We start from the raw sequence: 12805 nt of genomic DNA on the forward strand, positions 1-12805 counted from the left end.
ATAACTCCTTTGGATGATGCAAAAATTGCAAGGCATTCAGATCACATGTAATCCACCCATCTCCATTCTATGTGATAATGCAAGTGAAATCAGCATTTCAAAGAATCCAATCATGCATTCCAAGACCAAGAGCATACCCATCAATTATCATTTTCTACATGAACAAGTGCTTGAACAAAAGGTCAAATTGGAGTATGTTCCCTCCAAAGAATAGGTTGTTGATATATTCACCAAACCACTACGCAGAGAGACATTTGAATATCTCAGACAAAAGCTGGGAGTAGTTGATGCATCATCTTACTGTTAAATATTATCTATTTCAGAGAAAAATGGTTGTATGCAAGTTTCATGAAGTGTATTCATGTACATATGCTGGCTGCTGTGGATACAGTTGCGTATATGTTGGTTTGAAGAAAAACAGTGGATGAAAGGAGTCTGATATGGGTCTGATAGTGATCATCTGGCACAGGTTCAGGGGGAGCATATACTTATAGTAATGCATTGTTGGCATTATCTTAGAAGATCTTGGTACAACTTCACAGTTGTTTTTGATTCAGGTGGAACAGGTTCAGGGGGAGATCATGGTTGCTGGTCTGATGGTGATTGACAGATGCTGCTGATGATAGTTGCTGATAACTATCATAGTCTTTTTTTAGATATTTGGTCTCTATGTCATGTATATCTTTTATTGTCAAGGTCATGAAACGACCTATTTTGTTTCCCCACTATGCATGGGATGGATGAAGTAATATTTTTGTTTTGACATGTATAAACATTTGGTATATACCCACTTGGTTGGGTGGATGAGTCAAACTTGGTATATCCCCACTTGGTTGGGAGATGGACGTATGTATGAGTCATTAGTGATAGGAAGGTCATTTATGATGTATGTATAAAGTCATCTTTTTGCAGACCTTGCTTATATTCAGGGGGAGCATGGACAACACACGTCAGCATATCAGAGAATTCAGCATATACTTAGGGGGAGCATAACCCTTTTCCCTTGATGACAAAGGGGGGGAGTGACTTGGGGTTGCCATCAAGTCCAAAGGGGGAGATTGCTGGCATTATGATACAGTTTTGGCACTATGACACAAGTGTTTTCCTTTATGGCAACTCTCATAGATGACAGATCATAGTTCAGGCTCACAGAATGAAGAAAGAGAGGTATACACAGGTTCCCCATTGACCAAGACGTGTGTACGCAGGTTTGCAGACCAAAAGGCACGTATAGCATACACACACACTTTCATAGAAGAAAAGGCACGCACATGTTGGAAAACTTAGTTTTGGTCTGTGGTATTTGGTCCATGTTATTTTGATCCATGGTATTGGTCCAAGGTATCTTGTCTGAAGTATTGACCCCAGGTATTTGGTCCAAGGTATTAATTCTAAGTGGTTTTGGGCCATGGTATTGAGTAAGGCCTAAGACTATAAAAGGAGGAGAAGATCATTAGCAAAAGGTACTCATGAATTGAATATCTAATGAAGAGCAAGATCCAGAATACAGGTTATTGGGTTATGGTGCATAGCTGGATCTGAATCAAGGATGAACCTGAGCGCTTGATGAGGGATAAGTTCTATTGATGGGTCAAGATCTTAAGGCTTGAAGAGAATTATCTTTGTGTGGTTTTGATCTTTTATCTGAATAACTGCCGCATGTTGTAATCTATAAATATGATGATCTGGGTATAACTGATCTCTGGAATTGTTGTAAATTTTAAATCATCATTTACAAATCTGTACGCAGGTTCACTTTAGCAAAGGCACTTATACACACTGGTTCTACATATCCAAACAATGTATACGCAGGTTTTCCTTGAGATAATGGCATATCTACATAGGTTCGACACATTGAAGTAGCATATACCTAATTAAATATGCTTTAGTTTCTTCTGTTTGCTGTTGCAGTGTTCTAGGTTCTGGTTTGGGTTTTGGTTACTTTCATTGTATTCGGGTTACAACATTTAGAGAAGTAATTGATTGATTCATTTTTGGTTGGTGCAAAAGAGATTGGTTGATGCAAATATAATTGATGGTTGATTGATGTTATTGATGGATCCATTCTGAAAGTTTATGAAACGTGGTCCCTGAAAGAAAAGAGAAGGTTGTAAACACATCGGGTAGTATAAAAGCTAGGGGGTTGTAGCTCCCATCTAGGAGAAGCTGGAGAACGAGAGAAGGTTGTAGCCTTTTGCATGTAGAAGCCTGTGTAGTGGTATAATACTGCACCAATACAAAAAAATTGTAAAAATAAGTTTCTTATTAAAAGAAGATAGAGACGATTACAGCAGGTGGTTTTCACCCACATTGGGTTTCCACCTTATATCTTGTGTTCATGTGTGTGTGTGTTGAGGGCCCCGAAATCGGGTCAACAACAAGGGGGATACCCACCTGGTTGGGAACCTGGTTGGCGGCTCCGTGCCCGTTTGGTGTAGCGGGTCCAACTGGGGATGACGGGACCAGCTTCCCGTTCTAAGGGGTGTGTGTGTGTGTGTAGAAAATGGTGATGTGTGTGTGTAGAAAATGATAGTAGAAAATCTGTAATTATTCCTGAACTAATCTAATTCTAAATTCTGAAATGACTTTATACTACTTTAATCTAACAAAAAACAATACATCTAATCTACACTAACCCGGGACAGAATTTTTCCATTATGCAATCTAGAAAGATTTCACAGAATAACTGGTAATGAAGATTATTCAGCTATCATGAGAATATAAATCAATAAAGATGAACCATCTTGCATAAGAAGTTAAGCAAAACGGTTGTGAACAACATATTGCATAATCAGCTATTCATGTATTAAGCACAAATCAATGACTCCACCGTACAAAAGTGCCAAATGGTAGTCCACTCATTCATACGTTAACATATAAATAACATCAGCTGTATATTACTCTAAGAATGCAAGAGGAAACTAGTCAAGAGATAAAAGTACCATTTATGACTGATTTTAAACTTACAGACCTTAAGCAATAATGATCTATTTCTACTTGCTTCTAATGCCTACTAAGAGTACAGAGGTGCAACATCAGTAGCAGGTATTAAAATGCAAACATAAATAAATCTTGATCCGTCCATTCATCAAAAACCCCCTCCGAGGGTGCAAAAGTGCATGTTCTGAGGACAAGTTTTTTGACAAAATTTCGGACCCTTCTCCAATGCAACGAGAAGGGTTAAATACTAGTAACTGACTAATTTTACTTTACACAAATTCAGGGAACGGCTTCAAATGACCGCCCTTTTACTAAAAACAAATTTATTTCTAAAAACTGAATCTAATTTCTAACCGTTTATGTATCTATTCCTTAGTGCTGTAAGCAATGTGCTGTTCACCCTGAAAGAGTCGGCTGGTTGTCCTTCCCTTTTGTTCGAGCTTGAAAATTAGAAACAACAAACGCTGGCACCTCTTTCTGTTAGATTTAGAAGATATTTTCGAAAACCTTTCTCTAGCTGGGTGTATTCGCTGTGCGCACACTTAGTACAACCCAGTTTCTTTTCGAACTGATTTTGCTGTTGCTATTTTGGTTTCCGGTCGTGCGAATGACTCAATGAGTTAGAAGTCACGCTGTATGGACAATCCCCTGTTTCGAGAACTGTTTCCGTTCTTTGTTCCAGGCTTTTCTGGAGCGTCTTTCTTCTCTTGCGCTTCTTTCTCTGCTTTACCAAGTCTGAGCTTCAGGATCTTTTATAAACACGCTGCTTTTGTGTGCCTTTGACTCTGAGTCTTGGAAAGTCTATTTTCATCAGTGCCTGTTGGGCGATATTCTGGAATCCGCGGCTCTGCTGCATGCGGCATCCAATTGCGGAGGCATCTTCTCTCTGTTGTCTTATTGGCGCTCTTCCCTTCTCCTTAGATGTTTCTTGCATATAGATTTATATCAGTTGCATGTCTTGCAGTTTACGCAAAGAAGAAGGGAAATGACGAAAAGATTGACATGAAAGCATTAAAAATGAGTGCGAAATTAATGACATTCATCATAACTTGACTCTTCAATAAATGTGATGCAATCATTTCTGGATATTCGAGCATGCGGTCATTAATTTCCCTTAAGGCGCGCTTTCAAATTTGAATCTACCGTGTATGTCGGAGAATTCTTGCGATGAGTTTTTTCTGCGATTGGTATCACAGTATCGATGGCTGCGACGTTATTAAGTGTTATCGCAGATCGCTAATATCGCAGATCGCAGATTTTCATGGTCGCAGATCGCAGATTTGCATGGTCGCAGATCGCTAATATCGCAGATCGTAGATTTGCATGGTCGCAGATCGCAGATCGCAACATCGCAAGGTTTTCACTTTGTCATTTTGTGTTGCTCGTGTGGCATTGCGACGTGCGACGTTGCATATCGGCTGTCGGCGTTTCTTTAGGTTCTCCTTTTTCAAACACTCTTAATGCGCGCGATGCGATGGGTTCTCGCGTCGCTCCTTTTTAGTGTATTTATGCACTTTGGGCAAGCGCTCCTTTTTCCCTTGCGACGCGATATAGCTTTTAGGGAGCTGATACAAAAGAATTTTTTAAACAAAAATATTTTTTGGATTTTTGGCTAAGGGTCCCCCTTTGCTTGATGTTATTACTAATATCAAATGAAGAGGGGGGTTGTTGGTGACCACAACAATGGCAATTCACTGTGAAGAACCAGTTATCTCTGCATTTCTATTGACCGTTCACTTCTGAAACAACAAAATTCTTATATGTCTAAATTTTGTTATGAACGGACAGAGTAGACTACCCCTCACCTTGTCAACGATACTTTTTCTCAACCTTTTTTAATCTCAATTGCTTGCTTCCTCAGGTTTTTTCTTGCATTCGCACCAGACATTACTTGGTCTTGATTAAAGATAAAATAAGATCTTCTCTGCGTACTGGCTTAAAAGTATACTCATTTGTCGTAGGTAGAGCCTCTGCTGCCCGCAAGCGTCCATAGCCTCGACAGGGTTACCATGTTATCCAGCAATGATCCTTTTTCCTGCTTGAGGTTACTCGCAACATTCCAGAGAAAAATCCTTTTTGACACACTTTTCCTTTTTTAATTCTCTAAAGAACAATGTCTTGGTTTGGTGGCCAAATTATGACACAAACATTCACTTGATTTACACTTTTGCTGAACAAGCCGGCTCGTGATGAGACCTCTTGTCTTTTGATTGCAACAATCTTAAGTCGTTGCCCTGTTTTGATAGACAGTATTGGCAAAGTCAGCAAGTTATAATATCTGTGATCATGATAAGCTGGCTCGTGATGAGACCTCTTATTCTTTGAGATATAGCGTTTTGCTTGGATTATTTCTCTGAATGCTGCAATTCCCTTTTAGCAAGGAGGAAGTCATTGTTTTTCCTTAAGAAAGCTCTGGACGACAATAATAGAGTTTTTTGAAAACAACAGCTTTGTAGAGAGTACTTATTTTATTATTGATGATACCTTTCATGGTGCTGATACAAAACAATTTTTTCACCAAAGGTTGCCTTCGTCAAAGTTCTTTGAGGTTGAAACTAATATCGTAATCAAGGTGAAGTTAACTCTATTTGTTAATAATAAAATTCAGATTTTTCAAAAATTTTGTTATTTGTACAAGCGAAATCAAAATCTGATAGAGAATTGGCGTGCTCTTTTCATGAATCCTTTTCACATGATCATCTACAACGGGTTTTATTCATCAAATAGAGAAAAACAAAACAAAATGAAATATAAAAACTAAATCTATCCTACAAAAATTAGAATAATTTCTCTTCTATGGAAAATATAATTTAAGAATCAATCCATTGACAGGTAAAGAATCTCTCCTACCTGCCAGATCCTGCAACACGAATGTGGATGGGCCTACGACTTCTACAATTTGAAAAGGGCCAAGCCACAGCTTTTGGAATTTCATATGTTTACCCTTTTCTTCATGTGCCTTATCCCATTTCAAAACTAAATCACCCATCTGAAAGTTTTTTCTGGTTATGATGCTTGAGTCAAAAGAAGATTTTATTAGCACTTGGTGATGTGCATGGGTTTTCCTAGCTTGTTCTCTTTGTTCTTCTAGTTTGATTATTTCCATTTGTCTTAATTGTAATGAGGAAGTAGGTACTTCATCGATGTACTGCACTAAAGACAAAGAGGGAATGACTAAGTGAGTCAGAAGAACCACTTCCCGCCCGTAAACTAAATTAAAGGGAGAAGTGCCGATCGAAGCTTTCTTTGTGATCCTATCAGCCCATAAAGCATTTACCAGCGCTTTGTGCCAATTCTTTTGGTTTTGGTCGACTGTTCTTTTGATAATTCTGATTAGGTTCTTGTTTGTTGATTCAGCCAATCCATTACCTTGTGGATAGTAGTTGGCAGAATATTTCAGTTTGAACCCTATTTTGAGCGCAAACTCAGTCATAGCATTTCCAGAAAAATATGAAGCGTTATCAAACATTAAGGCCGTTGGCAATCCAAACCTAGTTATGATAAATTGGTCTATGAATTCAATAATGTTTTCAGAATGAACTGTCTTGAGAGGAACTGCTTCTACCCATTTGGTAAAATAATCAGTTGCCGTAAGGATATACTTATGCTGCTTAGAAGAGTGAGGAATGATCTCACCTATTATGTCCAAGCCCCATTGACTAAATGGTTGGTCGATGTTGACCGGTTGTAGCGGCATGGACGCTTTCCTTTGTTTTCCTGCAGCAGTCTGGCAAACTTGGCATTTCCTTACGTGATTGTATGAGTCTTTGAATAGCGTGGGCCAATAATATCCTGCACACAAGATTTTGTGTGCAGTCGCATCTCCGGCATAGTGTCCACTTGCTGGTCCATCATGAAGTTCCTGCAAAACCTTTTCGGCTTCAGTTTTCTCAAGACACCTAAGAAGTACAAAATCATAATTCCTTTTAAACAGGACATCATTTATGAGCTGGTATTGCTTAGCTTTTAATCTCAGAGCTCTTTTCTTGGTATGATCCAGACGTGATGGAGCATACCCGTTCTTAAGAAAATAAATGGTGTCAGCATATAATGATTCTGAGTCGTTTAGGCTTACCTCATACGCGTGTACCTCTTCAGACGAGTTCTCAGGGATTTGCAATGCTCCAGCTAACATCTTGCAGAAGCCTTGGCCTCTTACGATGTGTGCCAGTTTGATCTCAAGGTCGTATTCTTGTAAGGCGGTGATCCAATTCGCTCTCTTCTCGCCCACATCCTTCTGTATCAGGAGGTTTCTTACCACTGGAAACGGTACTATGACTTTGGTATGGGCTTTTAGCAAGAAAGGTCTGAAATATTTGATTGCTTTGAAAACGACATATGCCTGTTTCTCGACGTCAGAATAATTGAGTTCAGCACCTTGTAAGTTCGAGCTAAAGAATGCGATTGGGGCTTCTACCTTTTCGTGATTTGCTTGAGTTAAAATCGCAGCATAAGATTTTTCTGAGGCAAACGTGTATAAGATGAAAGGTTCTGAAAAATTTGGGGTAGCCAAAGATGGAGCGTTGATGATGGCTTTTTTGATTAAGTTGAATGCTTCGTGCTCGTCTAGACCCCATTTGAAATTTGAATTCTTTTTTATCATATTTTGTAAGGGTGAAATAATACGTGAAAAATCAGGGACAAATCTTTTGACAAAATTGATCTGTCCAAGGAAGGATTGCATGGCTTTCTTGTTATGAGGTATGGATATTTCAGAAATTTCCTTTATTCTGTCGGGTTCTATGTGAATACCAGATTTCGATACTATGAATCCGAGCAATTTCCCTTCGCTTAATGCAAAGAAAGATTTCTTTGGATTGAGCGAGATCCCATACCTCAAGCATCTTTGAAAGATTTGCTTCAAATCTTGGAGATGGTTTTTTCGTTTTCTGGAGTACACTGTTATATCATCCAGATAAATCACTACTGATTTATTGACCAATCCTTTAAACGCGATGTCCATGGCTCTCTGAAAGGTAGCTCCGGCGTTGATCAGACCAAATGGCATCTTCCGATATGCATAAGTGCCCCACTTGGTTCGGAACGTAGTCTTTAACTGATCATCGGGATGCACCAGTACTTGATTGTATCCTGAAAATCCATCCAGGAATGACATTAATTCTGAGCCTGCTACTGCCTGTAGAATTTGCTCCATAGGTGGGAGGGGAAAGTTATCTTTCTGATAGGCTTTGTTGAGATTTCGGAAGTCGATACAGATTCTAATGTCTCCGTTTTTCTTCCTAACGGGCACCATATTGGATACCCATTTGGAATGCCTAACGGGGAAAATTATTCTGGCTCTCAACAACTTATTAAGCTCAGTTTTTATCTGTTTTTCTAGGTTAGGGTGTACTTTTCTGAGCTTCTGCTGGACAGGTTTCTCGTTGTCAGTCATAGGGATAACATGCTAAATGATGGAAGTGTTGTAAGTCTTCAGCTCATTGTAGTTCCAGGCAAAAACGTTTTTGTACTGTTTCAGAAGGCGGATATATGCTGATTTTTCTTCAGGGGCTAAGCCCTGGCCTAGATTAACGTTTTGCGGCTTTTCGTCGGTTCCTAGGTTGACTGATTCGTAGTTCAGAGTTGAACTATAAAGCTTGGCATTAGCCGACCTTTTGAACCGACTTTTCAAGTCATATAAGTCTTCTAATTTGACCACCGATTTGGGTATAGCATTATCAGTGCTACTTTGTTGTGTTTGGTGATCATGACAGTCTTCGTCAATTATCTGGTTTGTGTAGGATCCTTCAGAGGTGAGGAAACTTACGATGTCTGGGTCGTCGTTGAACACTCTCCAGTTGGTGATATTGTCAGGAATGGAAGGTTTAAAAATTAATTCTATTGAAAACCTATCAGGACTAAAATCTTCGGAAGGGATAAGTCGAGAGGCTACATTAGCTAACAGGTCTGCGCTTGCGTTTTGAATTCTTGGAATTGACGAGATGTTAAATGCTAGGAATTTGCAGTGAGATCTTGCACTAACGATTGATAATGCTTTAAATGACTAGACAGGCAATGTATGGTGTTACGTACCTGTTTTACGACGATCTCAGAATCTCAAAAGACTTGAAGATACTTAACATTCAATCTGATTGCTTTGTATAGGCCTTGAACCAAGGCTTCGTACTCCACTGTGTTGTTCGTGCAATCGAACTCAAGTCTGCATGTGAGCATAATCTTGTTCCCGTCTGGGTTGATCAGAACGCATCCTGCTCCTGCCCCCTCGTTGGATTTAGATCCGTCAAAATATAATTTCCAAAATAAAGACGTATTTACAGAATTATCTAAAAAACTAAAACATTTTGAGTCATCAGTTTGGGAGAAATTTTCAACTTGGGATAAAACTGAATTCTCTAAGTATGGCGAAATATGAGCACTGAAATTGCCTAGGAAAGAATCTATTGCGTAATTGCCTACAATGCTGCTATTGTATGTGATGGCTTCATTTTCTCCTTCTAGTTCTGTCACTATGTATTTTTGGTGCAACTCTCGTTCAACCTTTATCTGATTTGGTTTACCGTTGTATGGTAACCACATGTGCGACCAGTTGGTTGAGAAATATCCGTGGAGTTTCTCTGACCAATCCCTGCTAAGAATCAAGCCATAGAACTCAGGGATATCGGCTACCAGAATGTCGATAACCTGACACACTTTTGGGTTAGATGACAATCTTATGGTCACCTGATTAAGTTCACCAATCACTTCGACCTGGGATCGATCAAGTTGAACTATACATACTGCAGATTTTTGAGGTTGCACATTCAATTTGGCACATATTGACCTGGGTAAAATATTCGTTGAAGCACCAGAATCTACCAAGCAATTGTGCACGTTTTTGTTGAAGATTTCATATGTGAGAAGGAAAGGAGGAGTATGAGACCTTGATCTTCCTCCAATCAAGGCGATGTCATTTGGATCAATTTTATTTATCGTATTGGTTGGAGGTCTTCCCAGATTGTGGGAAGCCACAGCTGTAGGTAAAGATGTAGTAGGCACAACATGTAATTCTTTCATCATGATTTTCTGCTGGTGTTTCAGTTTACTCAATTCGTACAGAGTGATATTAGCCCTAGTCTTCTTCATGTCATCAATGATGTTATAATCCATTTCATCCGACACTATTAGTGTTCTTGATGGAGGTGCTTGTTCAGATTGGACTGGGCTAAGCAGGGTCGCTTTAGTAGTTGTCTTTTTGGTTACGACCCATTCTTTTGTTGCAGGGCTTGCGCCCTTTTGTTTTGGGGTAGTTTGGGGAGGATCAAGCTGATTTTTGCTTCTCGAGCTAACAGGAAATGCTTCATGATCCTCTTCCTGTGGGAGGATGAAATCCCACGTTCCTTGAAGTTCTACAACTTCTTCCTCGTCGGTCTGCCCTTCAGTGGTATTCTCTTCTTCTTCGTCTTCTTCAGACTCGACCTTTGAGACAACACTGGGTGGTTTTACGTCCATGGGAGGATTTCTTTTAAAAGTCCTAAAGGGCTTTTTCGAAGAAGTCTCTGCTACTTGTTTCTTGATATCGACCATCTCATTGGACATGGCTTTCAACACTTTTTGTAACCCTTCCAAATCAAAAGGATCTTTCGTTTGCTTCTTCTTGGTGTCTTCTTTGAAAGAGATCTTCTTTGATTTGCGTTCTTCTATAGCAGATCTCTTTTCTAGGGCTACCATGCGTCTTTCCACTGCTAACGCTTCTGTCAAATTGTCAACTAATGTGGTCTTGTTTGCCCTATCTACAAAGATAGCCAAGTTTGGAGGTAAAGCCGTGATGTACCATTCACATCTTACTTCCTCGCTGAGTTGTGAAGCAGCGGGGATTTTGTTGAGGATCTTATTGAACCGTAAGTTAAAATCTTTAATGGGTTCTCTAGCCTCAGCGTTAAGATTAGATAGGTCATTAATCAATGTCGCCGTAGATCGGTCATCACCAAACTTAGTGAGGAACTGACTTTGAAAAATGTCCGAGCTTGTGATGGATCCGGAAGGTAACGAAAAGTACCATGACCCGGCCGTTCCTTGCATTGTATATGGGAAGAGCCGGACAACAGCGTCTTCGTTAGTAACTCCATTGAGATTAACAGAAAGCATGAAATTATTGATATGTTCTTCGGCTAGCATACCTACTTCTGGGTTGAACTTAGGTAGCCATTTCTCTGGATGGGCCGGTATAGGGCTCAGGGGTGGAGGCATTAAAACCGCCCTAGGATTGTTCCATGGAGACTGGGCCATCGTGGAGCTGCTAGCTAATGGAAGTGCAGAAACTGACCCGTGATGCTGAGAAGGTGAAGAAATCAGGATCTTTGATGTTCGAAGAGGAAGGTTTGTGGAAGACGGGTGAGTGAGTTGGAATGGAAAAGTGGGTGGTTGACTTCGCGGTGAGGGAGTTGATATGGACGAAGTGGATGAGAGAGTCTCTCCGTCAGACTCTTGAGGTGTTTTCCTTGCTCTTTTTCTAGTAGGAAGAGGGAGTTCACTTGGTTGTATTCCAAATTTTTCACTCTTTAATCTGGTAAGGGGATGAGCAGGGTTGTACTGCGAAGTCACACTGCTTTTAGATTTATCAGACCTCTGGTTAAAAATGGAGAATCCCTGGAGTTTACGGATCAAAGTTTGAATTTCAGGGGGTTCAATAATAGATTGGTCTGATATATTCGAATATGTAGCAGTGGTGGATACTCGAGCGACTTCAAATTCCGGGTTTAACCTTGTTGGAGAAGTCGAGGGAGTTGATGAGGGTGTATTACTCTCAGAATGGTATTTGGATATTGCTTTAGGTGCCATTCATAGTTCGTGCCCTCCTTCTAGCGCCAAATATGTTGAGGGCCCCGAAATCGGGTCAACAACAAGGGGGATACCCACCCGGTCGGGAACCTGGTTGGCGGCTCCCTGCCCGTTTGGTGTAGCGGGTCCGACTGGGGATGACGGGACCAACTTCCCGTTCTAAGGGGTGTGTGTGTGTGTGTGTAGAAAATGATAGTAGAAAATCTGTAATTATTCCTGAACTAATCTAATTCTAAATTCTGAAATGACTTTATACTACTTTAATCTAACAAAAAACAATACATCTAATCTACACTAACCCGGGACAGAATTTTTCCATTATGCAATCTAGAAAGATTTCACAGAATAACTGGTAATGAAGATTATTCAGCTATCATGAGAATATAAATCAATAAAGATGAACCATCTTGCGTAAGAAGTTAAGCAAAACGGTTGTGAACAGCATATTGCATAATCAGCTATTCGTGTATTAAGCACAAATCAATGACTCCACCGTACAAAAGTGCCAAATGGTAGTCCACTCATTCATACGTTAACATATAAATAACATCAGCTATATATTACTCTAAGAATGCAAGCAGAAACTAGTCAAGAGATAAAAGTACCATTTATGACTGATTTTAAACTTACAGACCTTAAGCAATAATGATCTATTTCTACTTGCTTCTAATGTCTACTAAGAGTACAGAAGTGCAACATCAGTAGCAGGTATTAAAATGCAAACATAAATAAATCTTGATCCGTCCATTCATCAAAAACCCCCTCCGAGGGTGCAAAAGTGCATGTTCTGAGGACAAGTTTTTTGACAAAATTTCGGACCCTTCTCCAATGCAACGAGAAGGGTTAAATACTAGTAACCGACTAATTTTACTTTACACAAATTCAGGGAACGGCTTCAAATGACCGCCCTTTTACTAAAAACAAATTTATTTCTAAAACCTGAATCTAATTTCTAACCATTTCTGTATCTGTTCCTTAGTGCTGTAAGCAATGTGCTGTTCACCCTGAAAGAGTCGGCTGGTTGTCCTTTCCTTTTGTTCGAGCTTGAAAATTAGAAACAACAAACGCTGGCACCTCTTTCTGTTAG

Source organism: Pinus tabuliformis, chromosome 5_2 (genome assembly GCF_031772625.1).
Source record: "Pinus tabuliformis cultivar Carrire ecotype Pingquan chromosome 5_2, CPIR1, whole genome shotgun sequence".
NCBI lineage: Eukaryota > Viridiplantae > Streptophyta > Pinopsida > Pinales > Pinaceae > Pinus > Pinus tabuliformis.